The 26,333-nt window shown below is 44.1% G+C and overlaps 1 long non-coding RNA gene across 1 annotated transcript in view; it reads left to right on the top strand.

The window, feature by feature from the left end:
• The first annotated feature begins 16,525 nt into the window (after nucleotides 1-16,525).
• Nucleotides 16,526-26,333, top strand: part of LOC129652635 (uncharacterized) — an 83,938-nt gene continuing 74,130 nt past the window's right edge. Inside the window, exon 1 of the long non-coding RNA XR_008714630.1 lies at nucleotides 16,526-16,808. This is a non-coding gene — a long non-coding RNA (uncharacterized LOC129652635). The remainder of the gene's footprint in view (nucleotides 16,809-26,333) is intronic.

The following is a 26,333-nucleotide window of genomic DNA, read 5'->3' as shown; positions in this document are numbered from 1 at the left end:
TGTGATTACTTGCTTTTTTAGGATTTATCTATTTATTTTTGGCTGTGCTGGGTCTTTGTTGATGCATGGAGGATCCTCTCATTGCAGCGAGCCGGGGGTGACTCTGTGCTGTGGTGCAAGGGCTTCTCATAGTGGTGGCTTCTCTAGTGGTGGAGCACAGGCCCTAGGGGCATGGGCTTCCATAGTTGAGGCTGTGGGCTCAGTAGCTGTGGCTCTAGAGCACTGGCTCAGTAGCTGTGGCACACAGGCTTAGTTGCCATGTGGCAGGTGGAATCTTCCCAGAACAGGGATTGAACCTGTGTCCCTGCATTGGCAGATGGATTCCTAACCACTAGACCACCAGGAAAGCCTTGAGATTATTGTCTTATGTAATATTATATTGCTAAAGTACAATATTGTTGTGTATAACCATAAGTGATCTGCTTTGACTCATCTAACGTTTCACACTATGAATATACCATAATTTGTCCTTTCACCTGAGGATGGCATTTGCGTTGTGTCCGACTTTTGCTACTATGAACAGTACTGCTATGAACATTCTTGAACATGTCTTCTATTATGCACAGGTAAGTGTTTCTCTTGGATATGTCTGGGAGTGAAATTGTGAATATTCAGTGCTGCAAAGAATTGCCAAATTATTTTCCAAAGTGGTTACAGGCCAATTTATATTCCTACCAGCAAAGTTTGAGAGATCCTGTTGATCTTCAACCTCTTCACCTATTCGTATAATAGTGAAAGGCTTGATGTGTAGGATTTAAAGGGGTGCAAAGTTGTATCTCATTGTGACTTGGATGACAGTGATTACATAGATTGTCCCAGTCATGGTCATTGACACAGGACACCAGAGTCTAGTCCTGGGCCTGTCTGGTGCGCTGGTCCCAGGCCTGCTCCTGCTCATCTTCACCTGTTCCTATTTCTCTGACAATCCCTGTAACTGACGACTCACAAGGCCCCATGACAACCCTCAGTATTGTTATGACATCAAGTTCCTTCCACATCTAAGATCCTGCTTTTCTAAATCTCTTCTTTCAAAGCAGTCTCTTTCTGGAAGCCCAATGCAGGGAAAAGAACATGAGATTTGGAATTGCACACACCTGGCAATGGCACCCCACTCCAGTACTCTTGCCTGGAAAATCCCATGGATGGAGGAGCCTGGTAGTCTGCAGTCCATGGGGTCGCTAAGAGTCAGATATGACTGAGCGACTTCACTTTCACTTTCATGCATTGGAGAAGGAAATAGCAACCCACTCCAGTGTTCTTGCCTGGAGAATCCCAGGGACGGGGGAGCCTGATGGGCTGCTGTCTATGGGGTCGCACAGAGTCAGACACGACTGAAGTGACTTAGCAGTAGCAGATATAAATTTTACTTCTTGTGCCTAACTAGCTGCTAGACCGTAGACGAGTGACCTAATAGTATCTCCATGCTCCAGCTCCCTCACATGGAAAACAAATGTATCGGTTCTCATTTAGTCACTAGCATTCTAGGTGGTGACGTATGCAAGCAGACAGGCAACACGCAGTGTATAATAAGTGCTCCAAATTGAAAGCATGGATGGTGACTCAGCAGACCTTCACTCTGGATTCCAAACGAAGGTCCCATCCCAGTGTAGCACCAAGATGCAACAGGCTAGCCTTGCCTGAGGTTAAATAGCTGTCTCAAGATTCATTCATGTCAAACAGAACTGTGGTTTCACTATGGCTCAGGAAAACATAGTGAGATCTGACAAATTCAATCCGCTACTTTTTAGGTAAAGTCTCAACGATGATAACGTAGATCATTAGTCACCATTCCACCTGCACAGGACAGATTTCAGTGTCAGGCATTTTCACCACGAGCAGTAACAACAAGGAAACTAAGGTGATTAAGGCCCCTTAGTGCTACTCTGCTCCAAGAGAAAGGGGTGGAGAGGTGCTGGGGGTGGACCAGGCACTGTGTTCCCCTGAGGCTCACAAGACATGTCTTGTAAACCCAGCTCTGCCATGAGCTCACTGGTTGATTGTGAAATGTCTTGACTTCCCTGGGACTCAGTTTCTTGAAATAGTTGATGAGTACCTTTCTGATAAACATTTGCTGAGTTGAAGTGACTAAGATCCTAAAAATGGCAATGCTGAACTAAGCCACGCCCAGGATCCCTATTGATCCCCTACACATTGCCCACGCCCCAGATGAAGCAACAGCCCCTCTTCCATAAAGTCTTCTCTGACTTCCCCCACCTGGAAAGTCCCTCTTTATGAGCTTGCAGCCACTTGGTGAAACCCTTTTCACAGACTTTGGACCATAAAATGGTCCACTGAGGCCTGAAAGGAGTACAAAAGTTATAGTCTCAGAGGAGTCCACACTCCTTTTACAAGTGATGTTTTGAGGCTGGGATTACCTGGATCCCATCAATGGATGCTCCTGGTGAATGAAACTCAAGCCTCTTTGTAACAGCCTACGGCTGTCTTTCTGGAGTCTCATGGGTCTGCCTTACGAGAGACAGGCATTTTCCTGGAATAATCTTGTTATTTGAAGCTAAATCAGACATTGCTGCCACAGCAACCTTGATTTGTGTTTAGAATATGTAATTGGTTTAGAGGAATTGTTTGAAGGTCTGTCATCTCAGCTCCCCAAGACTCAGATAGTATGAGCAAGACAATACAGTGCTCTTCAATTTAATGCAAGGTAATAAGGCCTAAGGTGCTTCCCTGGTGGCTCAGCAGTAAAGACGGGTTAGATCCCTAAACAGGGCAGATTCCTTGGAGAAGGAAACAGTAACCCAGTCCAGTATTCTTGCCTGGGAAACGCCATGAACAGAGGAGCCTAACAGGCTACAGTCCACGGGGTCGCAATAGAGTCAGGCATGACTTAGCTACTTAACATCAACAAATAAGATCTAAAACTGTATCTCAAGACTTGGGGGAAGAAACCCAGCTTATCAACTAATAATCTATTTGATTTTCAGTGAAAACCCTCGTTTTCTGAGCTTCCATTTCTTTATTTAGAAAACAGGGGCAATCATAGTGGTCCTGCCTCTTTTGCAGGACCATCGAGAGGCTCAAAAAACATAATGTATGCGAGACCTTCCTGGCGTTGCACAGGGGGTTGTTATTACCAGGGACCGTCTCCATCTGTTTCTGCGATGGCCCCTGGTTCCCAGCTCCCAAGAGCCCTCACTAATCCTTCGCTGACGGGAGGCGCTGTCATAACCATCACGCAGATACTTTGTTTACAGAGCACTTACTCAGAGGAGCTAAAGGCAATGGGGCTTCTCTTCTGCACTGTCCCTCGGGGATGCCCGTATTATACCATCTCAGAAGTTGGACATATTTTGCAGGATAATCATCTCCAATTCTCTTCTGGTTGGTTTCAGCCCATTTCCCTTGCTGCATTCCCTGGGACCAAACTTCTCTCCTCGCCTGGGGGGAGAGCGGTACCAGAGCCAGATGATCCAATTACAGAGCTCGGAAGACAACTGCTGCCACACACCGTGCAAATATATATCTTGCTGATACGCATTTCTGGGACGTCACGTGCATCAGTGGTGTGAGGTGTTTTCTCCACTGCTTGGCACCTGGCTCCACCCCTCCTAGTGGAATGGAGACAGGCTGCACCCTAACTGGGATGCCAAGGACACAGTTTTGTCCCTTTGCAGCCATGTATCCCAGTGATTAAAAGCATATCTTTCCGATCCTAAGGGAACAGAGGTTGAAATCTGTCTTTGCAATTTACTACTTCTGTGATCTTTCACAAGTCATTCAACGTCAGCTTCCTTATATGTAAAATATATACCCTCACAGGGCTGTAGTGAGTATGAATTATCTATTTAAAGTGTTTAACATAGGGCTTGGCGCATAGTAAGAACTCAGTATTAGTAGGTACCATTATTACTATATCATCATTAAATCTGTGATCTCCTCCCCAACTCGGGTCTCAGTTACATTCATATACAATTTATCAGTTAACTGAACAAGTACTGGTCTGCCTTCTTGACGAGAAGTCTGATATTATCCCTTGAGTTCTTTCCTGATATTCCACATCTCCCCTGTGGCTTGTGCAAGAACCCTGGTGTGTACCAAAACCAAGAGAGAGGACCGGAGTCTGATTGCGCCCCTTCGGCCATAACTTCTTGCTGCCACATGGTGGCGCTGTGGAAGCCGGGTTCTGCACAGCCTGAGCTTGGTCCCCAAGGATGCCTTTGCCAGCCAGGTTTAGTCTGTTTACCTTCTGTCCTGTTCTCACCTTTTCCTCTGCTCTGAACAGCAGGGTGGAAGGGCTGATTATAGCAGGTGGGAATTTGCAGGTCTCTGTGTCTGCTGCCTTCTAAATGGCTTCAGCCAATGGAAAGTGCTAGAAGGGAAGAAGCCGGAGAACTTCTCCCCCTTTCTCTCTGCCACAGGCTTCTCCCTCAGATAACACCTGCTGCTGCTGCTGCTGCTGCTGCTGCTGCTGCTAAGTCGCTTTAGTCGTGTCCGACTCTGTGCAACCCCATAGACGGCAGCCCACCAGGCTCCCCTGTCCCTGGGATTCTCCAGGCAAGAACACTGGACTGGGTTGCCATTTCCTTCTCCAATGCATGAAAGTGAAAAGTGAAAGTGAAGTCGCTCAGTCCTTATTCTTTCCGCAGTTGCTCATCTCTAGGTTACCCCACGGTGCCCTGCTTGTCTTCTCAGAACTCCATCATCTGCATAACAAATCTCTGCATTAAGACTTGGAACACTTTCCGTCTTCTGACTAGACCCTAACTGATACAATGTGCTGACCCCCTGTTAATATGGTGGGGCTCGCCTGTATGAACTCCAGGGTTACAGGTCCCATCGCCCACGTGTTGACGCTCATCTATTGCTCTTACAACTAAGACTCTGAGTCAGGGGGACAGGCCTGAGGAACTCCCAGCCTCAGCCCTGGGCAGTGCTGGGCCCGGGATTCCCCTATACCCCTGGGCCCTGTGCTAGCCGGATTCACCAGTCACATTCCCCTGCTTTCCTGGTGAATTCTCCTTAGCAAATCTTGGCCAGGATTTTTCTCCTTTTAATTTCTGAAACAGGGTCATGTCCCCTCTATCCTTTGAAGGCTCTGAAATCCTTTTGCAAATTAATCTGTCAGCTCTCCAGCACCCAGCCCACTGTGACAAAGGACATACGATTTTCTATTCCAATCATCCCCCTGAGCTATGGATGCCAAATACCCTGCCTTATAATTGCATGACTAAGGGAGAGCACAAGCAGAGAGCACTTCTCAGGGGCCTGTTTACTGAAGATGAAACTGGAGCTCAGCTCCTTGAAGCCTGCCTTGCTTCTCCCAGGTGGTTTTAATCACACACCCATCCGTGTTACCACAATTGCCTGTTTCTGCATCTGTGGTTGCTCCCACCACCATGTTGATAATTACGTGTACATATGTGCGCATGCATCTTGTCGTACCTGGGAGCATGAACTCTGAAGACTAGGATTGGGTCTGTATCTCACGTACAGATCACAGTGCCTGCCCTGGAGGAGGTATTCATCGCATGTTTAATAAATGAAGGAGTGAACACATAAAGAATCAAGTGAGACACTCAATTAATGAGTGTATAAATGAATGAATGAGTGAGTGAGTGGAAGTCAAGGAAGCTAATGAAAAGGGCAGACAGAGGACTGCAAGGTGCCTAGAGCGTTAACCACGTGCAGGTTCCAATCCTGAGACTGTACTCATTTTTTACAATCCAACACCAGGCACTTGCATCATAAGTCTGTTTGAAAGAATGAATGAGAAATATGAAAACCCTCTAAATCAGTTATGAGAGCTTTCCAAAATTTGAAGACTGACACTCAAATCCTGTTCCTCCAGATTGCATTTCCTGTTGTCTCCCAGCCCTCACCTAGAGATCAGCTACTAAAAACCATTCAGTCCTCCCAACAGCAATATTCCTGGCCAGGGATGTTCTTCCCGACTTATAGATAGCAAATCATTTATAAATAAGAAGGCATGAAGTAGATTTGTCCAAGATCCCTTGACTAGTTAAGGGATATAGGTTGAATTTGCACCCAGACCTTTGCTAAGGCCAGGGTGGTCTTTTCTACTCTCCCAGGCTGCTTGTGCTGAAATGTGCTATTTACCATTTTATGCAGGTCTGTGATTTATCTGTGCAGCTAAAAGCAGGGAGGTGGCCGGCCTGATGGATGACACTGGACAGGGGACACTGCTTTGGATAGAGTGTTTTTCTACATGAAATGGAAATTGGGGGGGAGGGGGACATAAACCAGAGGTTTCTACCAGGTACCTGTTAAAAGCCTCAATAACAGAATTGTATAAGCACATACTGCCTTTTAAGATTTTAATCCTCTTTTAGATTTTCTTTTTCAGGTCAATTGATTGAGCAGCAGTTTGAGTACCATCTGTCACTCACTACATTCTCAGCCAGGTTCTCGGCATCTGTCTCAGAAAAGTACCCTATGCTTGTCACTTCCACATCCACTAGTGGTCACAGGTCAGAGCAGGGAGCCAATCCTTGTCCCACTGTTAACGCTCTTCTTTGTCTCTCCCCTCTTCTACTCACGAGTCCTCTGTGCAGGCCTTGCATCTGAGTGTGGGGACAGAGAAGTCCCTTGTTCTCCCTGCTCCTCCCTCACCCATTCATTCATTCATGCCTGAAATTCTTCCCAAGCTCAGGAAGTGCAACCTGTCAGCAGAGCCAGGAAGCTTGGACACAGATGATTATATTAGCACATTCTAAGAACCTCCAGAGTCAGGAGGGAACAGCAGCCTAGCTCAGTGGAGAGGAGAAAGCAGTTACTGAAGAAGAGAATGTCAAGTGACTCTTAAGAGATGAATTAAGAGTGCCCCCAGTGCAGAAGAAGAGAGGGAAGGAGACTGCAGGGGAAGGAAAGCTGCTGTGGCCAAGCTTGGAGGTTTGGGAGAGGCTCATCACCCCCTTGGGGCCAGGAGGAGAGCCTGGAATGATTTACGAAAGCAGCCTCCACACCAGGCTCAGAAAGGGGAACATCATCCCATAAACAGAGGCAAGCCGCTGGAGTTTTAGGCATGATGGTGTACTGAAAGTGCCAAACAGGAGCTGTTTGAAGACACCAACTGGAGACAGCCCCCTTCCTTCCCTATGTTGTCTTTACTCGGCCCGGGATTCCTGCTCCCTGTCAGTCATGGAATCTGACAGTGGCGAGCAGCCAGCCAGAGCCTGCCTCTGGACGTCTTCCCGGAGAGTTGTGGCATCTGCCCTGAGCACAAAAGCTCACGCAAATATTGCTTTCAGATACAGCAAAGCCCGGCCTAAAAGTCAGTCCTTACTGTAGTTTTTATGAGAACCACCTTCCTACCTTTAGTCTCAAACATCCCATTCTGTGTTTTTGATCAAACAACTAATTCTGTCCTCCTAGAATGCCCTAGATTCTCCAGGTCCACATAAAGTTTTCCAATGAGCCTAAATGATGTGACTGTATCCTTTATGTTCTCAGCACACTTTACTCAGCACATAGGAAGTCATTTCTGCCTGGAGATAAAAGTGGAAAGTGAAAATGTTAGCCACTCAGTCGTATCTGACTCTTTGTGACCCCATGGACTATAGACAGCCAGGCTCCTCTGTCCATGGAATTCTCCAGGCAGCAATACTGGAGTGAGTTGCCATTCTCTTCTCCAAGGGATCTTCCCAACCTAGGGATTGAACCCGGGTCTCCTGCCTTGCAGGCAGATGCTTTACCATCTGAGCCACCAGGGCAGCCCTGGAGATAAAGTCATAGCTAATCAAGGAGCAAAGTCTTACTTGAAATGCAAACTCCAGGCACCAGCGTTCCCACCTCTCTATTTCTGGTTCGGGATAGTATCTGGCTTTTGGTGGCTGCCTAAACCTTGTGCTCTGACCTGAACCCAGACTCGGGAGCTTGTCAGGACTGAGTTTCAGTCCTGGCAGGAGCACTCTCTAAGTGTTATCTAATACTTGGTCACATCATTTAACCTCTCTGATTCTCAAGCTGCGTTGACAGATTAAGAGATCCTGGAGGAAAGCACCCAGCCCAGTATCTAGAACACAGGACGTGCTCCAGCAGTGGCAGCTACTCACAAATGCCCTTTCTTCCTCTTCTCTCCTCTTTGCCACTTGCTACATGGGAGTTTGTTTTTTTTTTCCCTTGCTACACTCAATGCCTGTAGGAAAAAAAAAAATCTAAAAATCAAAACTCTAAACAAACTAGATTACAGAACTCTAACAGATTCCCTCCATCCCCATGAAAAATGATCACAGGGAACAAAAATACATAATCAAGGGGAGAGATAAATATCACACAAAACTGTCATCTGACAATAAGAGGCGAGCCAGGCTGCACTTGTCCTTATAATGACCTCGTGGAAACAGACGCAGCGCTGAGCTGAGCCTGGAGTATATTATGAACCCCTGCAGACACAGAAATTTTGTGAGCTGTAGGTTGCAGGAACCCACAGAGCTGGGAAAGCAGAGGTTTAATGGTATTTTAAATGTTTTGACTATGCAGAAGGCAGAATCTGCAGTCTAATCACTTTCAGAATACTCAATGTGCTGTTAGCATCCCGAGGTCCTGAGTTCGCCCCAGCCATCCACACTCAGAGCAGGGCAAGTTCAAGGGAAGGAAAGGGGACTTCAAGTATATGGTGCACCCACGATGTGCCTGGTGCTTTTCTTCACTCTTTTCCCCTTTACTTCACAGCACTCCTGGGAGGCGGGTGTTCTGATCTACACCCCCAGGGCTGCAAGGTAACAGATGCTCTCCATCTCTTGCTCTGTCATGCTCCCTGTAATCCACACCCACAGCTTCACAGAGGACCTGAACTCACGCCAGCAAGTGAACAAATTTAAGTTATGAAAAAAAGTCCCTCAAATGACTCTCCTTTAAGTGTTAAAATTATATCATTCAGCACACCCATGTTCTCAGTGTTATTCGTAATAACCAAAAGGTGGAAGCAATGCAAGTGCCCACTGATGGATGAATGGACAAGGAAAATGTAGTGTTTGCCTACAATGGAATAGTGAACATTGCATATGTCAGTCCCTCAGTCGTGTCTGACTCTGTGTGACCCTATGGCTGTGGCCCGCCAGGCTCCTCTGCCAATGGGGATTCTCCAGGCAAGAATACTGGAGCGGTAGTCATTCCCTTTTCCAGGGGATCTTCCCAACCCAAGGATAAAACCCAGGTCTCCTGCATTGCAGGAAGATTCTTTACTGTCTGAGCCATCAGGAAAGTAAATGGAATATTATTCAGCCTAAAAGGGACAGAAATTCTGACACATGCTACCACAAGAGTGACCTTTAAAGACATCATGCCAGATAAAATAAACCATTCACACACATACACAAAAATACTCTGTGATTCCATTTATATGAGATACTTAGAGTAGTCGTAGTTATAGAACTGGAAAGTGGAATGGTAACCAGCCAGAGCCTGGGGAAGGGGAAAATGAGGAGCTGCTTAAAGGATAGGGAATTTCCATTTTGCAAGGTGAAAGAATTCTGGAGATGGATTGAACAGCACCATAAATAGACTTAGCAGTGCTGAACTGTACACTTGAAAATAGATAAGACGGTCAAATTTATGTTGTGTATATTTTACCACAAGTTAAACATAATGAAATCATTCCAACCTCTGGGGCTTCATTGTGTCAAGATAATTTACTGAGATATTAATTGTGCTTTGTTCCCTCTGAAATGGACAATGGATGGAAAGAATGGGGCTCAGAGAGATTGTCTTACTCTGCTCCTGTCCCCATTCTAAAGAGGAGCCCAAGTTTTTTTGTGCCCTAGCCCCAGAGGAAACTGTTGTTCTTGGCTTTTATAAAAAGTCAATTCTTTAAGGTGATTACACTCATTGTTAAAGACAGAGAAAGAGTCAAAGGCCTTTCAGAGTTGTCACTGGCATAAAAGGGGAGGGAGAGGCAGAGACAAGATCATGCAGAGCCAAGAGCGGGTTCTGGAAGGCCATGGAGGAAGGTCAGAGAGGTCTCAGTCCGCAAGTCCTGGGTAACTGCAGAAACCCTTTCAACGGGAACCCGCTGCACTGAAGGCAGCAGAACCTTTGCCAAGACTAGGAGACAAGGTACCTGGAATGTTACTACTGTGTCCCCCAGCCTTAGCAAAGGCCCAGGTCCCCAACACAAGACCAGAGAAGTGGATTGGCTTAAATCCAAAATGTTACGAGCCCTAGGCAACTACCTTTCTTAAGCACAGCTGGTGTGACCTGAACTCCAGAGGGCTCTCCTCAAAGGCTGAACTCGGCAGAAGGATGCTAGGAACTTTGCAAGCACTGAGGGCAACAAATTCTAGTATTTACTGAGATTGGATGATCCATCAGCTTTGAAAGATCAAAGTTGTACTTAAAATAATATTCAAAGCTGGTTTAATTTGATTAAAAAGATTAAGTGATGTGACATTTTTCTGAAGACTTGAGTTTGTAGAAATACATCATATCCACTAAAATTTTTTACTTTTATGACCAGCACCATACTTTATTTGTAAGTAGATTACAGTGTCAATAATTACACTATACATTTCATTGTATAATATTAACATCATACCAAAACATCCACAGTTATAGTCTTGGTAATTTAAAATCTTTAAATACAAGCCATATTTGAAATGCTGAACATAAAAGAGAAATAGAAATGCCAGGAAAAAATAAAACAAACTGGAAATAACTAAAAGAAACCACTGCTGCTGCTAAGTCACTTCAGTCGTGTCCGACTCTGTGCGATCCCAGAGACGGCAGCCCACCAGGCTCCCCTGTCCCTGGGATTCTCCAGGCAAGAACACTGGAGTGGGTTGCCATTTCCTTCTCCAATGCATGAAAGTGAAAAGTGAAAGTGAAGTCACTCAGTCGTCTCCAACTCTTCGCGACCCCATGGACTGCAGCCTACCAGGCTCCTCCATCCGTGGGATTTTCCAGGCAAGAGTACTGGAGTGGGGTGCCATTGCCTTCTCCGAAAGAAACCACTATCCCCCCCCAAAATAAATAAAATCATCTGGTTATGTATTTTAAAAGAAAAAAGGAATCGAGAAAATCAAATGATCATATATATTTTAACAACATAGTGATATTTCTTTAGACCTATGTGAAAGGTAACATACTAAATTCTATGTCCTTTTTTATCTAAAATTTCTTCTTAGCAAATTATTTGCATACAACGTTCTGTTGATTGTCTAGATGTACCTCAAATTTTGATAATCCAGCTGCTCTGAATAAGTACTCAGGCACCCCACCTAGACACCTGACTTTGCTATCTCCTCCAGAGCAGATGGACCTTGCCTGCTAGGATGGAATTGGCTCCTGCTGGACTGGTTCAGGCTCCTGTCTTGATAGTAGGACCCTCGGGGGGTTGCTATTCACTCATCAACAGGTTTCTTACCAGTTGGCTTCTCCTGTGTTCTCTCCTGGGAGCATTCCCGGCTCTAGACTTCAGTCCTGGAGACTCCAACTCTTGCTTTGTCCCTTAGAAGTCTCTTCAATTTGATCAATCCCAAGGGAGGTTCAATTTGATAGCCTCCCTTTGGGGGAGGAGACAGAGCTCTTAAAGGGTATCAAGGCTCTGGTAAGTTGCTCACAGTCACCTAGAGACAGCAGCAAAGCCAAGACTGTAAAGCCAAAGTCTATATGGCTCCAAAGCTTGTATTACTTGCTTATGTACCAAGCTGCCTCTGCAATCCCATATCCCACCAAGAGCCATAAAATCAATGTGTGTGTTTTTGCATTTTTAAAATTTTATACTGAAGTATATTTGATTTACAGTGTTGTATTAGTTTCAGGTATATAGCAAAGTGATTTACTTATACATATACATGTATCTATTCTTTGTCGGATTCTTTTCCCATATAGATCATTACAGAGTATTGAGTAGAGTTCCCCGTGCTATACAGTAAGTCCTTGTTGATTATCTGTTTTCAACCAATGTTGATTAAATAGTTTTAGGTTTCTTCGTGTAAAATATGTCAGAAATGCATGAAGAATGAGCTTGTGTCCATTCTATGTTGCAGAGAAAAGCATGTGGGGGCATAGAGGATAAATCCTCACCAGGTAGCATGACCTCGAGCATTTCAGCTCTCTGGCTTTCAATGATCTTATACACAAAATGGGTACTTGTAACTAAATGGTGTCTCAGAACCTTCCAAATCTGTCATTTTTGTAGCCAACCCTAGGCCTAGCCAGTCAGTGAGACCCCAAACCAAGGATAAAATTCTCACAAGCGCAGGACCCATAGCCCTTTCCCCCCAGGGCCTTCTTGGTCACAGACAGGTACTCCTCAAGAACAATGTCATTTCTGCAGGAAAGGATGAGATTTGTCAGGTTGCCACCCGGAATGACTTATTTTCCCTTCCCTCCCTGAGCAAAGCAGATGCATCTCTGTCACATGAACATTTCTTCCCTCCTCCCCAGACAGAATGACCTGGTCATCATGCAACAGTAACTCTGCTCCTTCATTCTTCTTCACCTCAGTCAGGAGTGGCTCACATGTGATTCAGTTTTTGCTGTTGGACCTGGTGTGGGGTCATGTCAGCCTGATCTCATAAGCTACACTTTAAGAACTTTCCTCCTCCTTCCTCTTCTTTCTCTCTGCCTGCCCCACCCCCACCCCTTGCATTTTTTTTTTTTTTTTTTTTCTTTAACGCTGGCCAGGGTAGAGATCCAGAGAGGAAAGCCCCTGCTTTCAAGGAGCTCAGAAATCATGTGGAAGAGAGTTCACCCAGAAAGGAGTGCCAAGTGAGGATCTGAGCTGGGCGGAGGAGGGCAGGCTGCACTCGGTGGCTGAAGCTGAAGACAGGTTCCAAAGCATTTCTAGAGCAATGAGGATATTGAGATGGTGACAAAAGAGAGGAGAGATGTTTGCCTGCTTGATGGCTTGATGGCAGGTGTGGCGATGGAGAGGGCTTGAAAGGGCCTGAAAAGGCAGAGGGTTCAGCTTGTATAAGGGCACAGAGGCTTAACTTGCAGGAGAGGAGCACAGAGGGTGTGCTGGAGAAGCGAGTTGAGTTCATTCACAGCAGCCGTGTGGAAGGGGGCTGCCCCTCCCTGTCCTGCTCAGGCGCAGAGGTGAATAGACTCACTCTGAAGCCACCTCCGTTTTATATATTTTTATTAAAAATGGATCCCCTTATTGGCGTGGATGCACATGTGTATGCATATGTGGGGATGTGCCACACAAAAGACTCAGGACTGCCTCTGTCCCTTTCTGGTAAGTGGAGGCTACTTTTTTCACATATGAGCTAATGAGGAGAGAGAACCTGCAACTTTAAGGCAGGATTTGAACCTGGGTCTCTCCATCTCCAACACCCCACTCTTCCAGCTGCTAGGACCAGTTCTAGCACCTAATTGTATGTGTCAGCTATCCAGTCAAGTCTGACCTTTTGCGACACTATGGACTATAGCCCGCCAGGCTCCTCTGTCCATGGAATTCTCCAGGCAAGAAAACTGGAGTGGGTTTTCATTTCCTTCTGCAGGGGATCTTCCCAATGCAGGAATCAAGCCCAGATCTCCTGCCTTACAGGCAGGTTCTTTACCATCTGAACCATCGGGGAAGCCCTTCTCTAGCACCTAGTGAAGTGAATGAATGCCTGTGAAGTGTGGACTCGTCCTTCATAAAAGTGGAATCATAAAAATGACCTTACAGCATCGTGAGGATTTATGAAATGATCACACACAGCAGGACTGTCTTCATTTGTCTCCCCACACTTACTCTGCTTTCCACCAGAGTGAATGTTTCAAAATGCAAATCGTACTCATTTCCTCCACCCTCCATCTTCCCATCCTTACAATTTCCATCAAAGCCCTGTTGCTCTTAGGATAAGTACCAAAGTCTTATTATGGCCAACAGAGGAGGGTGCTTAGATGCTACACGCTTGCCAAACCCTTATCCATTCCTTAAATGGTCCAGTTCCCTAGAGTCATGGGCCTTTGCAAGCTCCTGGTCATCTATTAGAGCACACTCCAATGAGATATCCTCAGAACCCTCCCTGGGGGCCCATATGAGTCTGAGTGTTCACATGACACCAGATCACCTTCCCCTTAGGGCTTCCCGTGTGTGATCAATTACTTACATGACTGTCTCCCCACCAATTACAGGGTCCATCTTATATGTATCAAACATATTCTGTTTACCATTTTACTTCTCCTAATCCAAGTCTTAGACCATAGTGGGCTTTCAATGAATATCTGTTGGATGAATGATGTTCATGAAGTGTTAGATTCCTCTTACCTAACAGAGAGATGGCATGTCAGGAGGTAGTGGTTACCAGTCAGGGGTCTAAGTCTTACTTTGAAGATGGAAAAACTCCACTTTGTTGGAGTATAAACTAAATGGAGTCATGTTCAAGAGAACTGAGTCACAAGGGACTGAATAGCATAGACCAAAATGTCAAAATTTCCATCCATAACAAGAGGATTTTTGCTCATATATTCTAGACTAATTGCATTAGTCTAGAATTAATAGTGACTAATTCTAGTCACTAATTGCATGTGATATGTAACTGAAAAGGAAGAAGAGGAAGAAAAGGTGGAAGAGGAGTAAGAAAGATAATATGGTGGAAAGAGAGTAGGTTTCTTGGTGATAATTTTTTTTTAAATAGTGCCTCTAATAAGCGCCTTACCGAATTAATACAGATAATGATAAGAACAAAAATAATAAGCATGTAGCAACTGACATTCAGTGAAGTCTTACTAAGTTTCTGCAAAGTGCTTTGTTTTCTTTATTACTACAACCATATGACAGGCTTCTCTGGTGACTCAGATGGTAAAGACTCTGCCTGCAATGCAGCAGAAAAGATCTCCTGCAGAAGGAAATGGCAACCCACTCCACTATTCTTGCCTGAAAAATCCCATGGACAGAGGAACCTGGCGGGCTACAGTCTGCGGAGTCACAGAGTGTCAGGCACGACTGAATGACCCAGCATGTGAGCACAACCATATAACATAAAAATGGATTGTTTTGCAGATGAGGAGTTTGAAGCTTAGAGAAGTTAAGCAAGTTGCTCATTATCACACAGCTAAGAAGCGGCAAGGCAAAGATTTACAGAATCTGATTTGTACAGAGTCTGAATGTTTTAGCTGATTTACTAGACTGAGTATATTGACAAGTTATGTGCTCTCTCTCAGCTTCAGTTAACCCTCTCTAGAATAAAAATTCTCTATGATTTCCCTTGTAGAATTTTGTAACAACTCAAAATGCCATTGGATGGGAAAGTGCTTTGTAACCCTAAAGGACTTTGCAGGGATAATGCGCTAGAATTATTGATATCACTGATTAAATGAGTGTTTGGGAGAATCAGGATATTTTACATTGAAAATATGTAGGCTGTATGTTTATATGATGCCCCCATCAGTTCAGTTCAGTTCAGTCGCTCAGTCGTGTCTGACTCTTTGTGACCCAACGAATCACAGCACACCAGGCCTCCCTGTCCATCACCAACTCCCAGAGTTCACTCAGACTCACGTCCATTGAGTCAGTGATGCCATCCAGCCATCTCATCCTCTGGCGTCCTCTTCTCCTCCTGCCCCCAATCCCTCCCAGCATCACGGTCTTTTCCAATGAGTCAACTCTTCACGTGAGGTGGCCAAAGTACTGGAGTTTCAGCTTTAGCATCATTCCTTCCAAAGAACACCCAGGACTGATCTCCTTCAGAATGGACTGGGTGGATCTCCTTGCAGTCCAAGGGACTCTCAAGAGTCTTCTCCAAGACCACAGTTCAAAGGCATCAATTCTTCGGTGCTCGGCCTTCTTCACAGTCCAACTCTCACATCCATACATGACCACAGGAAAAACCATAGCCTTGACTAGATGTCACTGGGTAAAAAAAGGAAAGAAAGATTGATAAGTACATTGTCGTGTGTTTACTATCTTGGAGAAGGCAATGGCAACCCACTCCAATACTCTTGCCTGGAGAATCCATGGACAGAGGAGCCTGGCAGAATACAGTCCATGCGATCGCAAACAGTCAGTCATGACTGTGGGACTAACTTTCACTTTCACGTCTTACTATCTTAACATGTGCCATCGCCATGCCAAGCATGAATTTTTTATTTTATTTAATATGCATGTATATATTATATATATGTATACAGTATGTATATACTGTACACATTTAGTTTTCAGACCAGCTGGATGGTTATCCTTATTTTGCTGGTGAGGAAACTGAGGCAGAGAGGGAAAGGAACTCTCTCAAAGCCCCAGCACTAGGACGGGATAAAGGAAACTTCAAATCCGAGCAGTCCCAGACCTAGCCCTTAATTACTACCCAGCATTGCCTCTCTCATCAGCAGAACAAAAATTAAGCTGTTAAGATTTTCAACAGAGTGTACAGAAAAGAGTGCTGTTTATCCTTTTTAATGCAATTCACCTGATGCACTTGGAAACAGGTTGGATGACCCAATTCATCCTGACAAAAGGAGAAGGGTAATTAGTTAATGACAATTGATTTGGGCTTCCTTCGTCATCTGCAGGAGGCTGATACATCAGTTGGCTTCCCTCCCCCTCCCTTTTCTATTCTTTATTCACAACAAGTCGCAACCCATATGGACATCATTAACTGGTGTCAGCTCGCCTCTTCTTTTAAATTGGAGTTGAGAATCACCACCAGTTTCATCTAGTGAAAGAAAATGGAAAAGGAAGGAAAAAGAAAAGAAAGCAAGACCCATTGAGCTGTTGAATAGGCCAAAAAATGAAGTGTATTACAAAGCACTTTCATTGTCTTCAAAGGACAACCTTTGTCCTCTGCCGGTTCTGTTATTGACCAGCTGCTTAGTTAACTGTGGTATCCATCTGCCAGCCCTGCAGTCTTCGTTGGGAAAGAGGGAAGGTGCTGACCCTTCCCAGGAAGCGCTGGTGACAGGTCTGTAATTTGATAATCTCTTGTTCAGGAAAGATTTCACTTTGTTCCTTGATATGCATCCCGGCCACTGGTGTGCCTTTGAGGCTTCTGATAATGCCAACTTTTCCCTCCTAAAAGCCTCCGTGTGGGATAAAGAGGGATAATGGAAGAACCCGTTTCTGTCTGTCTGGCCTTACTTTTATTTTTCTAAAAATCAGAGATGAGTTATTGTGGTTCCACTAAAAAAAAAAAGTGTTTATTATGATTTGTGGGTTTTGCAGAGAAAGAAAAACAAGCAGATAAACTTTTAGTGCAGAAAGTGGGCAGTTGTTCTGAACTTGGGGGATAAGACTTTAGATGTAGCAAAATACATCTGTGTGGTAGCTATCAAATTGCCTGGCTTTGGAATGAAAAGCTGCACACTGTGTCCAGTTTTAAGCTCAAAGCTTGAGTAGAGAAAAAGAAAAACATTTCTCCTATCACTTTGTGTTCTTAGCACAATAGAATAAGAGATGAGTGAGCCTGGATTTGTTGAACAGTAGGAATTATATTCTGACAGTGGAGGGTTTAGTAAAATCCACAAACATGTTTTTCATCCTGCATTTTCATTCTGACTGGTAAGCCTCTTGACATTTTAATAAAACTTATCATAGACTGCTGATTGAATTATATTTATCAACGTATTGGCAAGGCCATGTAGAATAGAGAAAAATAGCCAATTTAGCCTCAAACTATGAGTTCCAGCCACTCAGTGTAAGAGTTTTTCTTTATTGTTGTTCTTTTGTTGTTGTTTTTTGTTGTTGTTTTTGTGACAGTGTTACATGTTGAGCCTCGGTTTGCTCTTCAGACAAAAGTGGATAATAATGGGACTGATCACAAGCCTTCAAGAGGGTGTGAGGTAGGACAGGGTGTCATATTCTCCAGTATAAAATCACTCTAGGCCTTCTCTTTTCCTGAACAGCTTAGCATGGTTTAAAATACCCCACCTATGCATGCTGTCTCTTTATCCTTTACTAGAGAGGACATGAATGGATTACGTAGGTTGCTATCTAATATCAGATGTCCTTGTACGCATGCAAAGTTACTTCTTCATGTCCAACTCATTGCAACCACATGAACTGTAGCCTGCCAGGCTCCTCTGTCTGTGGGATCCTCTAGGCAAGAATACTGGAGTGGGCTGCCATCCAGGGGATCTCCCCGACCCTGGGCTTGAACCCTCATTACCTGTAGCTCCTGCATTGCAGATGGATTGTTTACCAGGAGCCACCAGGGGAAGCCCATCTAACATCCTTAGTGACATGTTTTTCTTCCCAAGCTACACTGGGATGGTGGTGGGGATGAGGAAGAGTAATGACCTTATCTCCAGGTGCTACATCATTGTCTCAGGTGTCAGACCCTGGCCTAATCAATCTAGGACAAGCAGCTGGCTTGTTTCGTCTTGAGACCCATGTCTCAAGCTGAAATGACTCATCAGAAAGAACCAACCTCATGGAACTGCTATCCTCAGGAGGAACTAATGGACATGGTGGGTACTGATTGCTCCATGACCTGCTGAGATCTTCAGTTTTCCCTCTCCATAGCCCACCTTTTCTTGGCTTAATTGAACTTCACTGCTCTGTTTTGAGCTCCAGCCAGCTTTGGGCTTATTCCCCGAACAAGAGCCTCTAGCACTCAGCCTCCAGAGCTGACAGCTCCTGTCCCAGCACCTCTCCTCTGCTCTTGGTGAACCCAGAAAAAGGCCATCCATTCAGGTCCTTCAGTGAACATCGTCACCAGACTCTCTAGATAAATTAGGTTCCAAGTGCGTTATCCATCTTAGCCACAGCCCCCTCCTGTTCTTCTTTCCTTATCTTCACCAATGAATGGCTCCTCTAGCCCTTAGAATCTTACTTAGAACCCAGCCTTCTCTACCCCTAACAGCATGTTGTAAAGATCTGTTGATTCTACCTGCTTAATCCTTTTTTAAAATTTATTGTATTTTGAAATATGAGCTTCCCTTGTGACTCAGCTGGTAAAGAATCTGCCTGCAATGAGGGAGACCTGGGTTTGACCCCTGGGTTGGGAAGATCCCCTGGAGAAGGGAAAGGATACCCACTCCAGTATTCTGGCCTGGAGAACTCCATACAGTCCATGGGGTCACAAAGATTTGGACATGACTGAGCGACTTTCACTTTATTGAAATATAGTTGATTTACAAAGCTGTGTTAATTTCTGCTATATAGTTAAGTGAGTCAGTTATACACATATGCATTATTTTTCATATTTTCCCCTATGATTTATCACAGGATATTGAATATAGTTCACCTCTAACTTCAGCCACTGGTATTTGTCAGTGATAAAACCACACACACACAAAATCTTCATTGGCTTCTTTGGTGTCTTTAGAAATTACTGCCTGACCTACAATCCTTTCATTGCTTCTTGTTACCCTCTGGATAAGGCCCAGCCCCATAGAATGGTGTGCAGTGCTTTCCAGCATTTAGTCCTCCACCCCTAAAGCCTGTAGCCTTTCCCGTTATACCTTCTCCTTCTGCCAAAAATGACCTGAACACAGCTCCAAACACACTCTGCTCTTCCTCCTCTAGATCTTACTATCTAGATCCCTTCTCTAAACTGTTTGGTCTATTTGTTTATTTAAAATTTGTAAATAGTATGTACTATGTGCCAAGTATTTCACAAATATTACCCATCTAATCCTGACTACAATCTAAGATTATTTCTGGGGAGATTGGGGCACAGAGAAAAGGGATTATTCTTGAAATCATTGAAGGTTCAAGGCTCAGTCTTCTGTGTTCTCATATCATTATTGTTTGTGTTCATCATTCAGAATGTTATCTCATTTGTCTGTCGGGACTATATTCATATAATGTGACGCTACTCAGCAATTAAAGAGAATAAACTATGGAAACAAATAGCAACATGGATGATATATCAGCAAATGCATTATGCTCAGAAAGTGAAAGAGATCAGGCTCAAAAGGCTACATGATTCTAGTGACATGGAATGTCATCCTTCTGGGAAATATAAAGCTAGATAGACAGAAACAAATCAATGGTTGCCAAAGACTAGAGGTGGGGACAGAAGGAAACTACAAAAGGATACAAGGGAAATTTTGGAGGGAGATGATGAAACTGTTCTATATCTTGACTATATGCAGTTACATGACACTATGTTTGTCCCAAACTAAACACTTAAAAGCATAAATTTGTACATTGTGTTTCTAAAAAAAAAAGAAATCCAGATCTTCATATTTAAAATGAGTTGAAAGGTCTCTGTATCAGGTTCAAGAGCCTGACCTCCAAGACCCTCTACAGGTTCCCTCCAGGCTTTCATACTATAATCCTCCCCATTCTGAACTCAGGGGAGAGCTACTTCCCTTTTAAGATAGTCTCTGCGGTGAACCCCTGAGCAGAGGTGATTTGAAGCCGGCCTGTCTAAAACCACTATTCTAAACTCCAAGTTGGTAACTTTTAGACTTTGTTGTGTACTAGAAGAGTCCCCGGGAGAAACTTGTTAAAATGCTCCAGGTTCCAGACATTCTGATTATGTAGGTCTGAAGTGAGACTTAGGAATCTGTTTTGTTGGAAAAAAAGAGATGGGATTCAAGAGATTTTTGTCACACTTAGACAAACATTACCAAAGGAGTCCCAAAGGAAAATAAGCTAGATAAAGTCCAATCATTTGAAGACTATGGCTTGACACCAGGGTCTTCCCAAGCTCATGAGGCAAAGGCCACCTCCTCTGCCTCCAGTGAGCTCAGCCAAAGAGACCCTGGAAGAGGTGGTGTCATCCACAGTGACAATCTAAGCCCTTTGCTCAGGATTCCTGGTTCCTGGCTTGCCTGGTTCCTGGCTTGCTTTTCCTTTGCTTTTTATCAAAGATAATACTTTGCTCCTGGGCAAGGGCCTGTGGCCTCCTCATGGCCCCAGAAGCCAACCATATGAAAATACAGCAAGTCTAACATGCCAGTAGTGGAACTTGTCCGTAGTCAGAGATCATTGTATAGTAGGGAGGGAAAAAAGTCCAGGGCAGAAGTAAGTCTAGAAAGCCCTTAGTCTTGTAGTTGAAAGAGCACAGCCTTTGCAATGAGACCATGGACTTGCATCTTGACCCTGCCTCTGGCTATCTGTGTGACTTTGGGGAAGTCACTTAACCTTGAACCTCCATTGTTTAGTAAAGGAGGTCATGAAAACCACCTTCTGAGCAATACGGTTTGGGAATGACACATGCATATGCTTCTCTTTTCTTTTCTTCATTTGTTTTTATTGAGGCATAAATTCACATATATACAGTATAGTGCATGTGTCTTAAGGGCACAACGCAATGACTTTCTACACAGTAAACGCAGCCATAGAACCACCACCAGATACACAGAGAACATTTCTGGCACCCCAGAAGGCTCCTTTTTGTCCCCATCCAGTCAGTAACCCCTGAAGAGTAACCATTCTTCTGACTTCTATCACCAGAGATTAGATTTCCAACACATGGCTTTTTGACAGATATCAATGTTATTTTTGTCACACAGGGTGAAGCAAATGTCAGAAAATCATGAGCAGATGCTTCTTAAGCAATGACCTCATTGGAGAACTTGGGGAAGAGATAGTCAATGTCAGTGACACATTAGAGGTTATACTTCCTGGTATATCTTAGCAGTAAGAAGAGGGATAGTAATTCTGGTCCTTGAAGGGGAAAAAGTGTTCACCCTGCTATGAATCCATGTGGAAGTGAACCTAGCCATGGTGAAATATTGTTTCTGACACTTGAAGGATGAAAGTGTGGAGGTGATAGATCATTGAGGAAGGCAGACAGACAGATGCAAAGTTTGCAGGAGAAAATAAAATGATTTATGTGACATAGCATATAAAACTGTGAAGTACAGTTAACTGCCTACACTCAGCCTTCACACTCGTAACCTTCATGTTCAGCCTCATTGTTACCTCCTAAAGTAGTTTGTAAACCATTCTTCTCTTCTGCAGTCCCCCCAGGCACTGCCTTTTCATTGGCCTATTGCCTCAGCTTTCTGAATAGTCCTATCTTAAACCAACCCACTCTGTCTCTAGGATGATTATTCTCCCAACACATTGAATCTTGGGAACCAGTGGCTACATTGCTTCCAAGTTAAATGCCCATCTGACTATGATACAAAAGTTCTTTCTTAATACCCCCATCCATCATGTAGTCTTAAATCCAAACAATCATTTCCATTCACTCTAGACAAATCCTTCACTACTGCTTCCTGCACTCTGGGCCTTCCCTGACTCTTTGCTGGCATGCCCTTTCTGTCTTCTAATACAATTCTAATCCTTTGTCAACTCCATGACAACTGTCACTCTTATGTTGAACTTTCTTCTACCCAGCTTCCCTTCTACCAGATGGAAGCCACAGCTCCCTCCACTGTATATATCAAGGCCTCACTTATGTAAGTCATGTACAACTTCCCAGGTGGCTCAGTGGTTAAGAATTCACCTGCTAGTGCAGGATGTGTGGGAGACACAGGTTCGATCCCTGGGTTGGGAAGATCCCCTGGAGAAGGAAAGGGCAACCCACCCCAATATTCTTGCCTGGGAAATCCCATGGACAGAGGAGCTACAGTCCATGGGGTTTCAAAGGACAACAGGCTACAGTCTATAGTCCTTTGAAAGGACTGGCAGACTACAGTCCATGGGGTTTCAGAGATTTGGACACGACTGAGGGACTAAGCACACACTCATAGGCTTTGCCATGCTGTACTCTGTTTAGCTGCTGTATGCCTGACCATCATTGTATAAGGTGGCTCAGCTGTGAGGCACATGGCATGTGCAGGACAGGAGAGAAGTGGGAGAAGCCTGCACTACATTTACGGGATGATGTGCCCCTGGAAGCCTCCTTCCTACTGGGAGACACCTGCCCAGATCTCAGGTTTCCAGGGTGCGTGCCAAGGATCATGCATTTGTTCTGAATGAGGTATGACATCATTCTCTGAGGGTTTTTTTTTTAAAAAACTTTACATAATTTGATTAGTTTTGCCAAATATCAAAATGAATCTGCCACAGGTATACATGTGTTCCCCATCCTGAACCCTCCTCCCTCCTCCCTCCCCATACCATCCCTCTGGGTCATCCCAGTGCACCAGCCCCAAGCATCCAGTATCGTGCATCGAACCTGGACTGGCAACTCGTTTCATACATGATATTTTACATGTTTCAATGCCATTCTCCCAAATCTTCCCACCCTCTCCTTCTCCCACAGAGTCCATAAGACTGTTCTATACATCATTCTCTGAGGTATGACATCATTCTCTGAGGGTTTTAACTGGAAGGTGGGACACGGCAGCCAGGAACTCAAGGGAGAGATGTGTGGCGAGCAGAATTCTAATCTCTTCCGAATGGTTTCCTGATCCCTGATGTACATGCCCAACAGAATCCCCTGTACTATGAATAAGTTCAGTTCAGTTCAGTCACTCAGCTGTGTCTTACTCTTTGTGAGCCCATGGACTGCAGCATGCCAGGCTTCCCTGTCCTTCAGCAACTCCCAGAGTTTACTCAAACTCATGTCCATAGAGTCAGTAATGCCTTCCAACCATCTCATCCTCTGTCGTCCCCTTCTCCTCTCACCCTCAATCTTTCCCAGCATCAGGGTCTTTTCAAATGAGTCAGTTTTTCACATCAGGTGGCCAAAGTATTGGGGTTTCAGCTTTGGCATCAGTCCTTCCAATGAATATTCAGTGACTGATTTCCTTTAAAATTGACTGGTTGGATCTCCTTGCAGTCCAAGGGACTCTCAAGAGTCTTCTCCAACACCACAGTTCAAAAGCAACAATTCTTTGACACTCAACTTTCTTTATAGTCCAACTTTCACATCCAAACACGACTATTGGAAAAACCACAACTTTGATTAGATGGACCTTTGTTGGCAAAGTAATCTCTCTGATTTTTAATATGCTGTCTAGGTTGTACTTTTATTTTCATTATCAGGTTATATTACAAGGCACCACTGGCCTTAAAATAAGGAGATGACTCATATGAAGTGACGCCACACTTTAGGAATGAGAAACCTCTTTTGTTATCCACTGAGATTCTGGAGTTATTTATTATAGCAACATAAACTTCCAATGGCTGTGTGACATACCAGTGAAATCTTTATCAGGCAATTTTACTTACCCTTGGAAAATGGTAGCTGGCCCTTGATATAGTGTATTTATATTGTATATTTAATGTCTTAGTTATGCAAGAACAAATGTATTTGGAGACTATAGCCCTTGATTATTTTTAGCAAAATCCATTCCTAAATTTTATTTTTTAATGAATAAAGACATGAAGCCTCTAAACTTTTCCTACAAATTATGTGCTTATTATTATAAAATGTAGAAATTACAGAATTAGAGAAAAAAACACTCCCCCATGATCTCATAACCTTTAATGACATTGATGATAATATATTTCACCTTTCTTTTCTAGCATATTTATAGATATATATTGTGCTCTCTCTGTCTCTCTTTGTGCATATCAATAAAAATTTTAATGAAATAAAATAAGATTGCCTGGATAGGCATTCATTGTCTAATCACATGAGCCCCTTGAAAGTGGAAAGATTTCTCTGGCTGGTCACAGAACAGGATGGCAGAGAGATGGGAATTGTGAAAGGATTTGACATTAAGAAGTTCGCTACTGCTGAACCAAGAGGGCTCATATAGCAAGGACTGAGAATGGCCTCTTGGGGCTGAGGACGATCTTCCACCCACAGTAGCAAGACAGCGGGCCCCTCACTCCCACACCTGCCACGAGAAAGCCTACCAACAACCTGCCTGAGTTTGGAAGCAGATCTTACCCTAGTAGAGCCTCTAGATGAGACAGCAGCTGGCTGACACCTTGATTTCAGCTATGAGACCTGAGCAGAGGATCCAGGGAAAAATATGCTGAACACACAACTCATGGAAACTAGGAGATAACAAACTTATATTGTTTGAAGCCCCTACATTCATGGTTAACTTGTTATGCAATAGAAACAAGGCAGGATGATATGTGCAATCCAATATGGAGGGCATTTTGTCAGGTTCCATGACTTTGCTGCTGCTGTTCAGCTGTAAGTCATGTCTGACTCCTTGTGACCCCATGTTCTACAGTGCACAAGGCTTCCCTGTCCTTAATACCTTTCAGAGCTTTGTCAAACTCATGTCCATTGAGGCGGTGAGGCCATCCAACCACCTTATTCTCTGTTCTCCCTTCTCCTCCTACCCTCAGTCTTTCCCAGCATCAAGGTCTTTTCCAATGAGTCAACTCTTCCCATCAGGTGGCCAAAGTATTGGAGTTTCAGCTTCAGCATCAGTTCTTCCAATGAATATTCAGGACTGATTTCCTTTAGGATGGACTGGTTGGATCTCCTTGCAGTCCAAGGAACTCTCAAGAGTCTTCTCCAACACCACAGTTCAAAAACATCAATTCGTCAGCACTCAGCCTTCTTTGTGATCCAACTGTCACATCCAAACATGACTATTGCAAAAGTATAGCTTTGACTGTATAGACCTTTGTCAGCAAAGCGATGTCTCTGCTTTTTAAAACATTGTCTAGGTTTGTTAGAGCTTTCCTTCCAAGGAGCAAGTGTCTTTTAATTTTATGGCTGCAGTCACCATCCACAGTGATTTTGGGGCCCAAGAAATAAAGTCTGTCACTGTTTCCACTTTTTCCTCATCTATTTGCAATGAAGTGATGGGACCAGATGCCATGATCTTAGTTTCGTGAATATTGAGTTTTATGACAGCTTTTTCACTCTCCTCTTTGGTACTCATCAAGAGGCTCTTTGATTTATATAAGCCTGAGCTAGAAAGCTGTGAGGAGGAAGAGGGTCTTGCCCAAGTCATGTGGGATGTGGGCTTTGGCTTCATGTGAGATTCTTGGACTATACTCAGGAAACGAAAGCTAAAGGCAAGTTGAAGAAATAAGGAGCAGGGGGGTAGTTTACCTTGCTGGATATGGGAGTGCTAAGCATCTTTCTAGACATTGGAAATCAGATATCAGTTGACTGATGCCAGAACCCATCTGCTAGACACACAAAAGTCTTCTTTTCCTGCCTGTGCAGAGCTGCTCTTGACTGAATCAACTGTGCAAATGTCCTCAGGACTAAAGTGTTGAGAGAGCTAAAGAAGAAAGTGACCGAAAATCTCTACCCTTCGACTAGAGGATAACTTGAGAATTCTGCTCTGAAGGACAGTTTTATTCATCTTAATAGCTTTAGCATCAGTAACAAAATCTGTAATAAGTAGGTTCACACTATCTGTCAAGTGAGAATTGCAGAAACGCCACGTGTAGAATTGAAAGCCTCTGACTGACCCATTTGGCCTCTTTTATAATTTATTGTGCTTTAATGGAAAGACTATGAGGTTTGTAGCCAGACAGACATGAATGCAAGTCCTGGTCACCATCATTAACCTTGCTGAACCTTATTCTCCAGAGTCCCAGCTGCAGGCTGGGCTTTTGAGATAGCCAGCGCCAAGCAGAAAAAAATGCTCTGTTCATTTGTGGTTCCTCCAATCAAGCCCCCAGTGAGCTTTCAAACTGAGAAGCTACTGGG

Source organism: Bubalus kerabau, chromosome 5 (genome assembly GCF_029407905.1).
Source record: "Bubalus kerabau isolate K-KA32 ecotype Philippines breed swamp buffalo chromosome 5, PCC_UOA_SB_1v2, whole genome shotgun sequence".
Classification (NCBI taxonomy): domain Eukaryota; kingdom Metazoa; phylum Chordata; class Mammalia; order Artiodactyla; family Bovidae; genus Bubalus; species Bubalus kerabau.
Note: the sequence above shows the minus strand (reverse complement) of the source record. Positions and strands in the feature narration are given on the sequence as shown.